The 14,434-nt window shown below is 40.1% G+C and overlaps 1 protein-coding gene across 2 annotated transcripts in view; it reads right to left on the bottom strand.

The window, feature by feature from the left end:
* LOC127419827 (heparan sulfate glucosamine 3-O-sulfotransferase 1-like) overlaps positions 1-14,434 on the bottom strand; it is a 34,440-nt gene that overhangs the window by 2,699 nt on the left and 17,307 nt on the right. The gene's annotated exons all lie outside the window — the stretch shown is intronic.

Raw genomic sequence — 14,434 nt, 5'->3', positions numbered from 1 at the left:
TATGTTTGTCTTTTGCATTGTGGAAGAATCGTTTACCAAAAAACATTTAAATTCTCTCATCTCTTACTCTCATGTCGTTCCAAATGCATTTGACTTTCTTTCTTAAGCCTAAAGTATACTTCGGTTGTCCGTGTTGCTTATCGCTCCACGTACAGTATGCGTGATGCAAATTTCATCATCAGCACAGTCTGCGCGAACTGTTCGCGCATGACCCAGATTTCCTCGAATGCTTTGTAAAAAGAGTCCTTGTATGAGCACATCGTCAGAGCATTCTCCAGCTGTTGATTGTACTAAAAGAGTATCACAAAACAATCGTAGTGCGCATGCGTGGAATGCATTCGTAGCCGCTTGCATCGTCGGCACATCTGCCAGCTGCTGACATTACTAATAGAGTATCACAAAGAAATCGTAGTGCGCATGGGTCAAACGCGTTTGTATTTGCTTGTGGTCAAAAGAGTTCCCTTTGAAAGGCAGCGTGGTCAACCGAGCGCAATCCGATCCAGAATGCATAAAAATGAAGTCCCCATTCACTTTCATTGTATGGAAAAAAGATGCAATGAAAGTGAATGGTGACTGAGACATAATGTGCAAGAAAACATAATGTCTAATATCTCCTTTTGTGTTCCATGAAAAAGAAAAAGTTAAACGTGTTTGGAATAATATGAGGGTGAGTAAATGATTACAGAATTTTCATTTTTGGGTGAACTGTCCCTTTAAATTGTCTGTAACTACAAGTGAAGATTAATAAGCAGAGCAGGATATTGTAGCATAAAGGCTGATCAGGACAATTGGCCACTTGAGGCATATATTTTCCCTTCCACTAAACACAGGATAATAAAATAGTTAACACACCATTTCTGACCTTTTTACTTTTTAAAAACACACATTTGATTGCCTCATTTCGTCACCTCACAGTTATAAATTCTGATGTTATCGTTCCCTGCTGCTGCCTGTGTCATGGGTTATTAATTTGCTCGTCATCTAGTTTCGAGCAGGCAGTCTTTGTAAACGAGCTGTGGTGTTGCTGTGTACGCTGTATAATTACACAGCTGGGAGTAAGTGTCGAGCCCTGTGGTCTTACCACTCCGGCACGCCTCTGCTCAGCGTCATCATCGTCATTAACACTAAGCCTCATCAACTCTACCATTATGGGCCTGAGTGTCTGCTAAAGTCTCTCACTTTATTCCCTCATTTCACAGTTTTAATCTTTACAATGTGCTGTTTTGATTCCTCAGGTTGGGTTGTATGTTGGCAAATAACACAAAATGTCAGTCCTCTGACCTGATAAGCTTTTTTTTATTATTGCACTCTATAGAACAGTATTCAGAATTGTGTTGACCACATGAACTGTCAGAAGCAATTGGATTTTTGACAGGTATTCAATTTTGAATGATACCTCAAGTCATGCAGGTTGTTAAGGAAAGGTGTGCTATTACTTTTCATAGACTTAGCCATATCTAAATCACCAAGTCACCAGCCAGAACACCCTAACAACGCCCTAGCAACCGTCTCTGGCAAACACACCAGCATAACGGCAGGGGTTGGAATTGCCTTTTTCACCAAGGATGTGCAAGGTTCATCCTTATCAGGACTCACAGGCCTACAGATTGAGTCAGACTTCTTGCAGTCAAAGTTAGCCTCTCCTTCTTTCTCTCTCTCTCTCTCTCTCTCTCTCTCGCTCTCTCTTTCGCACACACATAAACATTCTCTAGTTGAGAAGAAAAAGTGTGTGCCCGAGAAACACACACTCATCTGTCACATCACACAGTGTGCATCCTCTTAATCCTCTTTCCAGAATGTCACGGCACACCAAAAGGAAACTACAGTAAGTTTTACACACATGTGCACACACACACACACACACAAACAAACCTCTGATGATTTTCTTGTATAGTTTTGCATTTATCCTCCTTAGCTTAGAGCAAACTTAGTCTCGCTTTTGTTTCCAGCGTGCAGTAATCCCTGCACATGGCTGTATTTGTGCAATGGACTCACTCATGAACACAGCTAGTTAGATAAGGTGACCAGATTTCTGAAATTAAAAATGGAGTTCAATAGGTCATTAAAATTTCATGTTACTTATTAAAAAAAGGGGACAAATTGGATTTTATGTATTTTGACCATGGTGAATGTGGTAATGTGCTGAACTATGCACTGTAAGAAATTATTTTGGTTAAACTTAAAAAAAAAAGTAAGTAACCTGGTTTCCTCAAAATGTTGAGTTCATTTCAAATAAAATTTGATAATAAAATAAATAATCATTTGAATAAAAAGGTCTAGTTAACTAACAATATGTGGAATTAACTATTTATTACCTTTTTTTTACATTATATCAGTGCATTGCCATTGTGCCATTAGTTTACTCAGTAAAAACAGATTATTATGTTATCTAAACAAATTAGTAAAACTAAGTAGATCTGGCAAAAATATAAAGTTATCAAATCATGGAAATATTTTATTACAGTGTGGTATATCATGCTCTATTTAATACTAGCCTATCTCAATGAAATTCAAGCATGGAGTTAAATTTGATAATTTTTAGTGGTCTTCTGTTTCATCTTCAATGAGTTAATTCTTTTCTATGCTGTACAGATGATATTGTGGCATAAAAGTGAACTAATCATACATGTATAAAAAATGAGGAACTATTACAGCTGACTCCACAGCACAGGGGTCCCGCCCTTTGAGCATCTTAATCATGTCATGGAATATGGTGAAGAATGTAAACATTTAGCATCTAATACATATTTTATCATATGACACAAAGATATTCAATATCGTATAATAATGATTATAATAATTATCATAATACCATTTTACATAACTGTTTGCGTATCTCATATGGACCTGTTTTTCTTAATTACCACCTTTTATTTTGATCAAGTCTTATGTATTATGGTGCTCCTTTTCACTCACTTGTTTCCCTGAAAGGCACAATGTAATCTATGCTGTGATGTACTGACTTACTGTACATTTTTTTGCAGATATTTTACTATACATTTTTATGTATTTTTCCATGTTATTAATGTCATTTTCTTATTTTACATTTATTTTGGGTATATGTTAATACAATAAATGAGCAAATATGTGAGAAGGTGTATTTCTAGTGGGCCGATAGCACTGATATATACAACACATACTGATTAAAGATAAAATTATTGATTTTATTTGTTCATCTGCAGGGATTAATTTGACTACTTTTCACCAGCATGTTATAGTTTGTGCAGGAATTCCTGCATTATGAAGGCCAAACTTTGAGGAACGTTTTACACTGCAATACAATCCTGTGCCAAATTCAGAACCTGTTTAAAATACATAATATAACTTTACAACATAAACAAACAGATAGTGTGTGCCTAAATTTGATGCTTATAACAATGATGATAATTCTCTTCAATTGCTTGGTCCAGTTCTTAATGTCAAAACCGGCCTGACCAAGTAATCAGTAAAGACAAATGAATTGAAGCTGCTATAGCAAGCAGCCCCCTCTGTTGATCAAAATAAACAGCACACGGTAGGCTTTGCTGCTCGGGCTTTCTTGCCATGTAATTCACTATGACCGCTGTCTTGAATGCTCAGGGAAAATGGGGACATTTACGGGGCAGCTCCAGTCGGGAAAAAGCCACCAAGAACTGGGACCGTCATCTGGTCACCCTATAGTTAGGCAAACGCACACACTCACACACAGATACATACAAATGCATGCATGCACTACAAGAGTTTTGGCCTCACATAAAAGATGAAAGAAGACCTGCAGGGAAGGAGATTAAAGGACTTTCTCTAGTATATTAGCATTTTATCTCAGTTCCTGATCCAGCTGGATTGTTCAAGGCTCAGTGTCATCAGGCATGACCAATGTACATTAGTCACCTTTCTTTGGTGTGTCTTACGTATATAAAAAGATTCTTTAGCAAGTGAACTGTGACTCAGCCTATTATTACTGCTTGAGTCTTAGCACACAGCAGAGTCTTTTCGTTTGTTTTGTGGGGTTTTGCTGGTTTTTATGCACATTAGTCACCTTTGTTGTATCTTAAGTAGAGCTAAGTTAAAGCATTAACACAATTTTTCTTAATCACGATTAATGCATTTACTGTTAATAAAGCATTACCCAACATATACACTGGTCAGAAAAGGACGGAAGCACAAACACTCACAACAGCCGTGTCAGTGATCAAATGCTTGGGAAAGGACCTTGCTATTTGTTGTACAAAGCAAGCCAAGATGGGACTTGTGATAGAAATCAAGTACTTTGCAGCCCCTGTAATGCACAATTTAATTACCACAGAAGCACGGCAAGTCTTAACTCTCGCGAAAATGCAGAACGAGACATTGTCTGCGAGCGCTTTTCATGTGGAGTTCAAAGCGGTGCTTGATAATTGTGTTGATGCCCTGACGCAAATCGAGAATGCAGCTTCATGATTGATGTAGCAAAGCGGATAGCCACAGTCTGTGAAAGATGAGGGTTTAAGAGATTTAATGCACATTGCAATAAATACTCAACCTATGGTTACATAGTTCTTTCAGTTAGTCAAACTCCCACTTTGACTTGGGAAATGTTTAATGTTAGTTGAATTGGTGCTATTTTAGTGCATTTCTATCTTTATACTGTGGAAAGCTTTGTTTGGAAAATGTTAATAAAGCATTATATTGTTACATATTGTTTTGTTTTCTTTCCTAAGAAGGAAATAAGTGCATTTTGTCAGGAAAAGAAATATATACTCTATAGAGTAAAATTTTAGCATTTTCAAAATCTGCTGTTAATCACAATTAACTATGAAAAATATGCGATTAATCACGATTAGAAAATGTAATTGACTGAAAGTACTAATGTTAAGTTGATACAAATATTTTTAGCAAGTGAACTGTGACTTATTACTGATTGACTTTTAGCACAGCCTTGTAACCAGTTGTTTGTTTTGTTTCGTTTCATGTTTTTTGTTTTGCACACAGACAAATCTGAGTACAGTTTGTGACATTGTTGAGATCTCTTCTATAGCATGAGATTACTACTGTTTTTATTTTAATTTTTTTACCAGGAAAAAGTCTGCAGGACACTTCAGCAAAAGTTCATTTTGCTTTTAATTTACAGTACTGTCATTATTATAAAAGAGATCTCATTTGTGCTTTTTCTTTCCTGCAAGTTTAAATTATTTAGCTTGCAGCCTAGATTTCAGTTGAAGTGAGTGAAACATGAATTTGTTAGAAATGGCCTGTGGATCGCAAAATGAAAAGAGAAGCAAAAGAATTTGGCCATTTCCCTAGCAGGTGACTCATCAGCTGAATTGTCTCTCACACAAACGGATTCCCCAACACCACTCAGTGAACAGATAAATGACTTTCAAGCATTCGCTAAGTTCCACTCTTTATCTTAGGTGAATGCAAATGGAAAATGAATGAGAGGATTAAACAGTGTCTGAGAGGATCTGATTGTCTCTGTCCTTACACTGCTGCTGAAAGAAACAAAGAAAGAATGTGTGCAAAGTGTTTCATTGGATGCTACTGAAGGATCTCCTTTAAATCTGCTTGGTTTTTTAGCACACAGACACCCCACTGAGCTTTAAATTAGTCTCTTTATGAACCTCCCCGCACCCCAACAGTCTCTCACTCTTCCTCACTTCCATCTTTTTTTATTCCTCCCTCCTCTCTCTCTCTCTCTCTCTCTCTCTCATTTGCACTTGAAGATCTGGGTCAATCGAATCACACACTCTAAAGCCCCCTCTGGTCTGCATGTTCCTCGCATTGATAATGAGGAGTGAGTGTGTGTCGTGCTGTTTGGGTTGAATATGAGTTGGGGGGGGGGGGTGTCTGGTACCAGCAGAAGGGATGCGGTATGGGGGGGGGGGGTGTACAAGTGGGTTTCACTGTAATTAAAGAAGTTGTTGGCATGGAGAACATGGCAACATCATTGGCAAACTATACTGCCATGTAAATGTGTCAAGAGTCGGGTCAGGTTTAGCATATGGAAAGATGCAGGTAGATGAAAGAAATGAGAGCAAAGGGTTGGGAGAGAGAGAGAGTTTAGAATAGGGTGATGGAGAAATAAGCTAAAGAGAGTATGAAAGTCTCAAATGAGAGCTTTTGGTTTGTATTAATTTATGGTCACCTTTTTGTAACTGGGTAGTTGACACTGACACATAAATATATGTCCATTTAGGAAAAAATCTGTATAAGAATGTATTAGAGAAAGTGTATTTTTTCAAAAGCTGTGAAAGGTCACCATTACTCTGTTTTGACTTTTTAATGACCTTAAATGCTTTTAATAGTTCACACTTATATATTATCCTTGTGAGAAGGGGAATCAGTATTTCAAATATTTTACCTCATGACACTTTTTTTCCAGATTTTTCACAGGAAACTGACCGCAATTTGGAGGAAGTCTGTGTGAAGGTGAACTGTAGCAGTCAACAAACTCTCAATTATTTACAATATATTCGTCCAAACAAATACAATGTTACACCTGCAGCTTCTGTTACCTCTCCAGAATGCCGCCAGAGGTCTCCATCTCCGGAATTCTAGCTTTCCCTTCACAAACTACATTTCCCATAATCCCCCACTCAGACTGATTACTCACTCACCTGTTTCATATTATCTCAGACTATTTAAATTCTCCGTTTACCTGCATTCAGGGTGAAGTCTTGTTCTGCTTAGTCTGCAGTTCTGAGTGTTATTACCATTCCTGTTCTTCCTGTTCTTCCTGTTCTTCCTGTTCTTCCTGTTCTTCCTGTTCTTCCTGTTCTTCCTGTTCTTCCTGTTCTTCCTGTGTTTTTGACTCCTGCCTGTTTATTGTATTTCCCTGCCTGCTTGTGAGTTTTTGGACCTTTTGCCTGTTTATTGGATTACCCCTCTGTCTCTCGGATTTACTTGGTTTGCATTTCTTGGACTGTCTCCTGTGTACCGGACCCTCTAATAGACTTTCCAACAGTCCATCTGTCTTGGCAAATGGGTCACTGTCTACAGTGATGATATTCTGATATACTCTTCTTCCCTTGATGAACATGTTCAACACGTCAGAGTGATGTTCAACTGCCTTGTTCAACACCAACTGTATGCCAAGTTGGAGAAATGTGAGTTTCACAAATCCACCATCTCTTTCCTGGGGTATGTCATCTCCCCAGAGGAAGTCACCATGGACCCTTCTAAGGTGCAAGCCATGCTGAAGTGGCCACTACCCATGTCTGTCAAAGAACTACAGCACTTCCTTGGTTTTGCACATTTTTACCAACGTTTCAGCTCGGTTGCTGCTCCACTCACCTCTTTGCTCTGTGGAAAAGCTCTGAAACTGATTTGGACACTTTCTGCTCAACAAGCCTTCAATGATCTTAAACTATGCTTTATGACTGCACCCACTCTCCATCCAGATCCCACTCGACCCTTCGTACTGGAAGTGGATGCCTCTGATTCAGGAGTAGATGTAGTGCTCCCTCAACGACAAGGATCTCCTGTCAAACTCCATCCCTGTGCCTTCTACTCACGCAAGTTGTCAGCTGCTGAGAATTACAATGTCGGCAACCGTGAACTTTTGGCCATGAAAGTAGCTTTCGAGGAGTGGAGGCATTGGTTAGAGGGAGCTCGTCATCCTTTCTTGGTTTTCACGGATCATCGCAACCTGGAATACTAAACTGCTAAACGACTAAATCCCCGTCAAGCTTTATGTTCTCTGTTTTTCTTCAGATTTGATTTCACCATTACCTTTCGACCCGGCTCCAAGAACACCAAAGCAGATGCCCTGTCCCGCATTTATGGGTCTACTAACTGCAACAACCCCGTGTCCCGATAATCCCACCAACCCTCATTGTTGCTCCCGTACAATGGGACATTATGGCTGAAATCGCCCAAGTTCAGAATCAAGAACCCAGTCCCACTGACTGCCCTCCTGAAAGTCTTTGTTCCCAGATCCTTGTGCAACAGAGTTCTTCAGTGGGTTCATGACTCGGCCTGTTCCGGGCATCCAGGTGCTCAAACTACTTGCAGGTTAGTGCAAAACCGGTTTTGGTGGGAGAACCTAGCGACAGAGGTCACTGACTGTTTAAAAATTGCAATGTTTGTGCCACCTCTAAATCTGTTCGACAGCTTCCGTCTGGTCTCCTTCAGCCCCTGCCTGCCCCTCATTGTCCTTTGTCTCATATCGCAGTGGATTTTGTCACGGATTTACCCAACTCCCAGGGTTTTACTACCATCTTAACCGTGGTGGATCGTTTTACTAAGGCCTGTAGATTCATCCCTCAGCCCAAGCTCCCCTCGTCTATGGAATGTGCTGAGAACCTGTTCCAGTATGTCTTCCACTTCTATGGCCTACCAGAAGACATTTGTCTCCTACCGTGGTCCTCAATTCACCTCCCGAGTCTGGTCTGCATTCTTCAAACTGCTCAACATCAATGTGAGTCTAACCTCTGGATATCACCCTCAATCTAATGGACAAGCTGAACACCTTAAGACCTAGGTAAATTCCTCCGAGCATACTGTCAAATGAATCCGCATGATTGGAGCCGCATCCTTCCCTGGGCCAAATATGCTCAATTCCCTGTTCATACCAGCCACTGGAACCACTCCTTTAAAGTGCATCCTAGGTTTTCAACCTCCACTCTTTCCTTGGTCCGGGGAACCGTCCGACGTACCTGCAGTCGACGACTGGATGCAGCACAGTGAGGCTATCTGGGATCAAGCACACGTCCACTTACAACATGCTATTCGCCGACAGAGGGAGCAGGCCAATCTCCATCGGTGGCCTGGCCCCAACTATGCTCCTGGGCAGTGGGTCTGGCTGTCAACCCGAGATCTTGCTCTTCGGCTCCCGTGCAAGGAATTAAGTCCCAGGTATGTTGGTCCTTTTCAAAATCATTCATCAAATCAATCCTGTGTCCTTCAAGCTACAACTCCCTGCTAATTACCGTAGTGGCAGTGGGGGCGTGGTCAAGCACCCGTGGGGGGGGGGAGGGAGAGAGAGAGAGGGAGGGGGAGGGAGAGAGAGAGAGGGAGGGGGAGGGAGAGAGAGAGAGGGAGAGAGAGAGAGAGAGAGCGAGAGCGAGAGCGAGCGAGCGCGCGCGCGCGGGGTAAGGGCACTTACACCTGAGCTAAATTATGTCTAACACCTGTCTCTAATTGCAGTGAGCTTGGGGAGAGCGGCATATAAATGGCCACGCCACAGCCAGGAGAGAGAGTTTGGCACGAGAGTCTCACGGTGAAGCTACTGAGTTTGTGACACTACAGAGTTGTGAAAGACTTGGTGACGATTAAGAGGCTGTGACTAGGAGCCTGTGACGCTAAAGAATTTGTGAAGCTGAAGAAGTTACTGTGCCAGTTGTGACTTATCCCTAGGTGAGCTTTTAATCACAAACTTGAGACCTGAACCTTCCTGTCCCAGTGACCTCATTCCCTCACAACATGTTTTCCCCCACCTTTCATGTCTCCTCGCTCAAACCTGCGGCGCCTCCTAGAGAGAAGGGCTCAAGACCCCCAGAGACCCCTTCCATTCCTCATTGATGGAGAGAGGCCTTCTGTTCTCTGTTTACCTGCATTCAGGGCAAAGTCTTGTTCTGTCTAGTCTGCAATTCTGAACGTTATTACCATTACATCCTGTGTTTTTGACTCCTGCCTGTTTATCGTATTTCCCTGCTTGTGAGTTTTTGGAACTTTTTGCCTGTTTATTGGATTACCACTCTGTTTCTTGGATTTACTTGGTTTGCATTTCTTGGACTGTCTCCTGTGTACTGGACCCTTGCCTGTTTTGTCATTTATCCTTTTAGTTGCTACTTTGGATCTTAACACAACTGCCCCAGTATCTTCGCTACATACAAGCTAAGAATATAATTGCGCAAAACCAATTTACTGTATATAATCAATAAAACCAATATATAATTGCACAAAACAAATCCAATGCATATGAATGAAAAACAAGTGAGTAAACTATTACAATATATCACAGTATTGAATAAGTCGCATAATTTTTATTTGTATAGCGCTTTTCACAATATACATTGTTTCAAAGCAGCTACCGCAATGTCTGTAATGTCTTAATCCCTAGTAAACAGTTTTATTGAAATCTTGCAAAAAATATCTCAGCTGGGGGAGCCCATCCTCTATACTAATAATTATACTACACATAATCGTGAGTTATTCTATTGTGACCAGATATTGACATAATATTGCATTGCCAGGTCCCTGCTGATTCCCACTCCTAATTGTAAGTCAATAGCCTTTGAGCTATCACAATGTCATTTCCAATTCGGAATGACAAGCAAATGACTGGGAGATTAGCAATCTAGACTATGCCACAGGGGGAGGGGATGTTGGGAATCCGGTTAGAAGTTCATGTCAAATGAGTTTTGTTCACCTTTCACTACAGGGGCAAGAATCTATTTCCTGTGTGTGGGCAGTATCAATATTGTAGACTTGGAGGGGAAAGTAAACCTTTAGAGTCAGTGGTCATGTCACTGCTAATCTGTCTCTCTGTAGGGGTGGGTGGACAGATGGAGGGTTAGACTGTTTTGCTCAAAACAACTATTGTAACCACCACCACTGAGCATGAAAACCAGACAGATTGTGGAGGGTCATGGCAGACAAGAAGGCTGAATTGACATGTCTGTTTATTAGATTATGTTGTATTGTGGAAAATCAATAAGTGATAACAGATTAAATCAAGAGCAGAAAAACAAGTTCTGTACTGTAGGCCAAGTAATAACGTTATATAGCCTATTAAGAAAAATAATAAACCCAACTCGATTTTTACGTTTTGCGAGTGCATTGCAATGTTGTTGCTAAGGTATTCTGAGTGGTTTTTGGTGTTTTGCTATGTGGTTGCAAGGGTGTCTTGGTGGTTTCTAGGTAGTTGCTTACTGGCCCAAGTCAAAAGAACCCACCCCCAGGTCTACAATATTTTGATCCCTAGATTTGGCTCAGATTGCTTCAATCTACTGTGTGATATTGTCACCTGTTTCAAGTCCAGTCGCATAGAAAAGCAATAGTTTAACTTCTCAATAAGCTGGACACTCAAGTCTGTAGTGCAAATGGTGCAGGATGAGGTATGCACTGAAGCCTAATACTTAGGGGTTTGGGGTGTGTTCAAACACCTAACCCTATTATGAGCAAAAGTAGTAGTGATGCATGCCTCAAAGTACCACTAAAAATGTCTAACCACTTGACTGACTTTGAGTGTGTCAGTTAAGATACAGAACACTATTATATTAACCGCTTACATAATTTTACTTTAATATACATATCGTTCAAAATGAGAAGATCCTCATAGGTAAAGGGTTTGAACCAGAAAGATTAAATGAGTAAGAGAGAGATGTGGAACCTCTCTTAACACCCTAACAACAGATAAGGCCATTTCATGATTAGAATTATTTAAACGAGACTTTCAATGGCTCTTAAGAGCTTTAGTATGGTGACTTCTTTGAGAGAGTTGAACATTTTTGAAATAGGTATGAAATACTGTATATTGACTGGCTTTTTCATTTTTTTTATGTGAAGAATATTTAGAAGCAGTCCATGACCGGGTGGCAGCACATAGCTCCAATGCCATCATTAAGTTTGCTGACGATACGATGGTGGTAGGTCTGATCACTGACAATGATGAAGAGGAGAGGAGGTACACACTCTGACACACTGGTGTCAGGAGCACAACCTCTCCCTCAATGTCAGCAAGACCAAGGAGCTTGTGGTGGACTTCAGGAGAAAAGACAGAGAACACAGCCCCATCATCATCAATGGAGCACCGATGGAGAGAGTCAGCAGCTTCAAGTTCCTCAGTGTCCACATCACTGAGGAACTCGCATGGTCCGTCCACACTGAGGCTGTTGTGAAGAAGGCTCACCAGTGCCTCTTCTTCCTGAGACCGTTGAGGAAGTTTGGAATGAACCACCACATCCTCACACGGTTCTACACCAGCACTGTAGAGAGCATCCTGACTGTACGGCAACAGCACTGCCCTCAAACGCAAAGCCCTGCAAAGGGTGGTGCGAACTGCCAGACACTTCATCGGAGGTGAGCTTCCCTCCCTCCAGGACATATATACCAGGCGGTGTGTGAAAAAAGCTCGGAGGATCATCAGAGACTCCAGCCACCCGAGCCATGGGCTGCTCTCACTGCTACCATCAGGCAGGCGGTATCAGGCATCAGGACCCGCACCAGCCGACTTCACGACAGCTTCTTCCCCCAAGCAATCAGACTTTTGAATTCTTGATCTCTCACGATCAATATACATCAGCACTGCACTTTTATTAATCTTACACTGGACTGTCATAAATTATATTCTCTCTTAACAACACACTGGCAACTGACTATCAACCGACAGCCTGAATGTCAATACAGCACATACAACCTACTGTATATTTTATATATACTATTTTTAATGTATACTGTGTATTCTATATTGTGTGTATTGTACAGTATACTGTACATTGTTATGTGAATATTAGATATGTAAATCTGATGTTTATTATAAAATGTCCCATCACTGTCATGACAGCTATGTTGCTCGGAACTGCACCCAAGACTTTCACCCACTGTTGCACTTGTGTATATGGTTGAGTGACAAAGGGATTTGATTTGAAACTAGGGGTAATTCTCACACTCTTGTAAATTTTATTCCATTTGTCTAGCGAATCCCAAAGCAAGCAGACAGAGTTTCCACAAAACAAACAGCAAAAGGGTGAGAGTGAACTTGTGCCAAAACAGTGCTTTTTTTCTAGATTTGTCTTGCAACTGGCAATTAATCCCTGGAAAAAGAGTCGTTTGGGGGCCAAATGAATGAAGTCTGTCAGTCTCAGAGCAGGTGGTTTGCGGTCCCCGTGCATGTGAAGCGTACTGCATTCAGCCACACTAAAATCTCAGAAGCATTGTCTTTGGTTTTGCTCTTTGTTTTCTCTTGTGCCTGCATTTCCATGCCAGGTTGTTGCTTTTGATATGTCCTTAAACCCCCTCACATTCAAAGAATAGTGAAAAACATCTTTTAATGCATTAACCCGCTTGTAATCTGAGAGGGCCCTGAGTGCTTCTTTCGCTTAAACTATAGCTATGCTCTCAGTGAAAGAAGGTGTTGAGCAATGGATGGATTTATCTGCATCGCTGGCTTGTGTTTGTTCTTCTATATTTTGAGGGAACAGTGGAATGTTTTTTTGAGTGCATGTGTGTTTGTGTACGTACTTTAGTTTGTGAAAAAAAAATCCCCAAAAGTGAGGATAAATCTGACAAAACCTCCCTTTGGGGATGTCCTGAATTAAAAATCGACTCAAAGCAAATAATGTTTTTTAATTCTAAAATGCAAAAAGTTTTATTTTAGGGGTAGTGTTAGGGTGTATAGCTTTATATAAAAACAGTAGAAGTCTATGACACGTCCCAGTTTAGCTAAGTAAACGTGTACATGTTTGGCTACAGTATACTTGTGAGGGCCACATCTTTGAAAATGTCATCACTAATAGTGAAACTTAAAAAAACACCTTCTGAACATTTAAAGTGATCCTGGAGCGTTAAATATGGCTCTTAAATCAGCCAAATTATGTTTGGCTTTAAATCTACTGATAGTAAGAAGTTTAGGTGTAGGATATAGAAAATATTATTACATCCATGAAAACACCATTTTATCTATGCAATATTTTCAATAGTGAAAATAATTGTGTGTCTGTGTGTGGAGAGAAGTGAGGACCTACAGGGTCCTGCTATGTCAAACAGTTCTGTACTTTGTCAGATATTTGGGACTGAGATGTAGAATAAGAAGTTATTTTTCTTATTTTGTGGTGTGTTGGCTGGTGTTGGTTTTTCATTCACAGGAGAGTAAAGAAGACCTGTACTGTGTTGTTGTGTGGAGAAGATTTAATGCATAATTCTGTATAAGGATCCAGCGAGATTTGGTCAAAGATACAGTCGAATTTGCTGTTTGTTTTGCGGGATGTTTTGCAATGCTTTCATCCCATTACAAATGTCTTTACAGCAATATCTCAGTTGTTTTTCCTAGTCAGTAAAGATTAAATGCAGACCAAATGGAGACTTTTGCTTAATTCTGCTTCTCTGATTTTTCTTCTGAAAAAGACCTTAGTAATCTCATATGTGTCCCCTATAACAGCAGTGTTGGGTGTAATTGGATTATAAAGTAATTAGTTACTGTAATCACAAAAAGATTACATTTTTAATTATTGTAATCAGATTACAGTTACTGACTTTCAATGAAAAGTAATTACTTTTAAGTACATTATTTGGGTTACAAATATTTCAAAAATATATATTATTAATGTGTAATAGAATTAAAATGTCATGTGTTCATATGTATGTCTGTTTGCATTTCTGTAATAGCTGAAGAGTGTGCAACAATAAACAGGAGAAAGTAGACACTATTTTGAATTTGTTGAGCAGAAAAACAAAAAAATATTTGTGACCAGTGTTTTAGAAAGTAGCTTAAAAGTAAAGTAATTAGTAATGTGATTACTTTTTCAATTAATTA

This window comes from Myxocyprinus asiaticus, chromosome 3 (assembly GCF_019703515.2).
Source record: "Myxocyprinus asiaticus isolate MX2 ecotype Aquarium Trade chromosome 3, UBuf_Myxa_2, whole genome shotgun sequence".
Taxonomy (NCBI): Eukaryota; Metazoa; Chordata; class Actinopteri; order Cypriniformes; family Catostomidae; genus Myxocyprinus; species Myxocyprinus asiaticus.
Note: the sequence above shows the minus strand (reverse complement) of the source record. Positions and strands in the feature narration are given on the sequence as shown.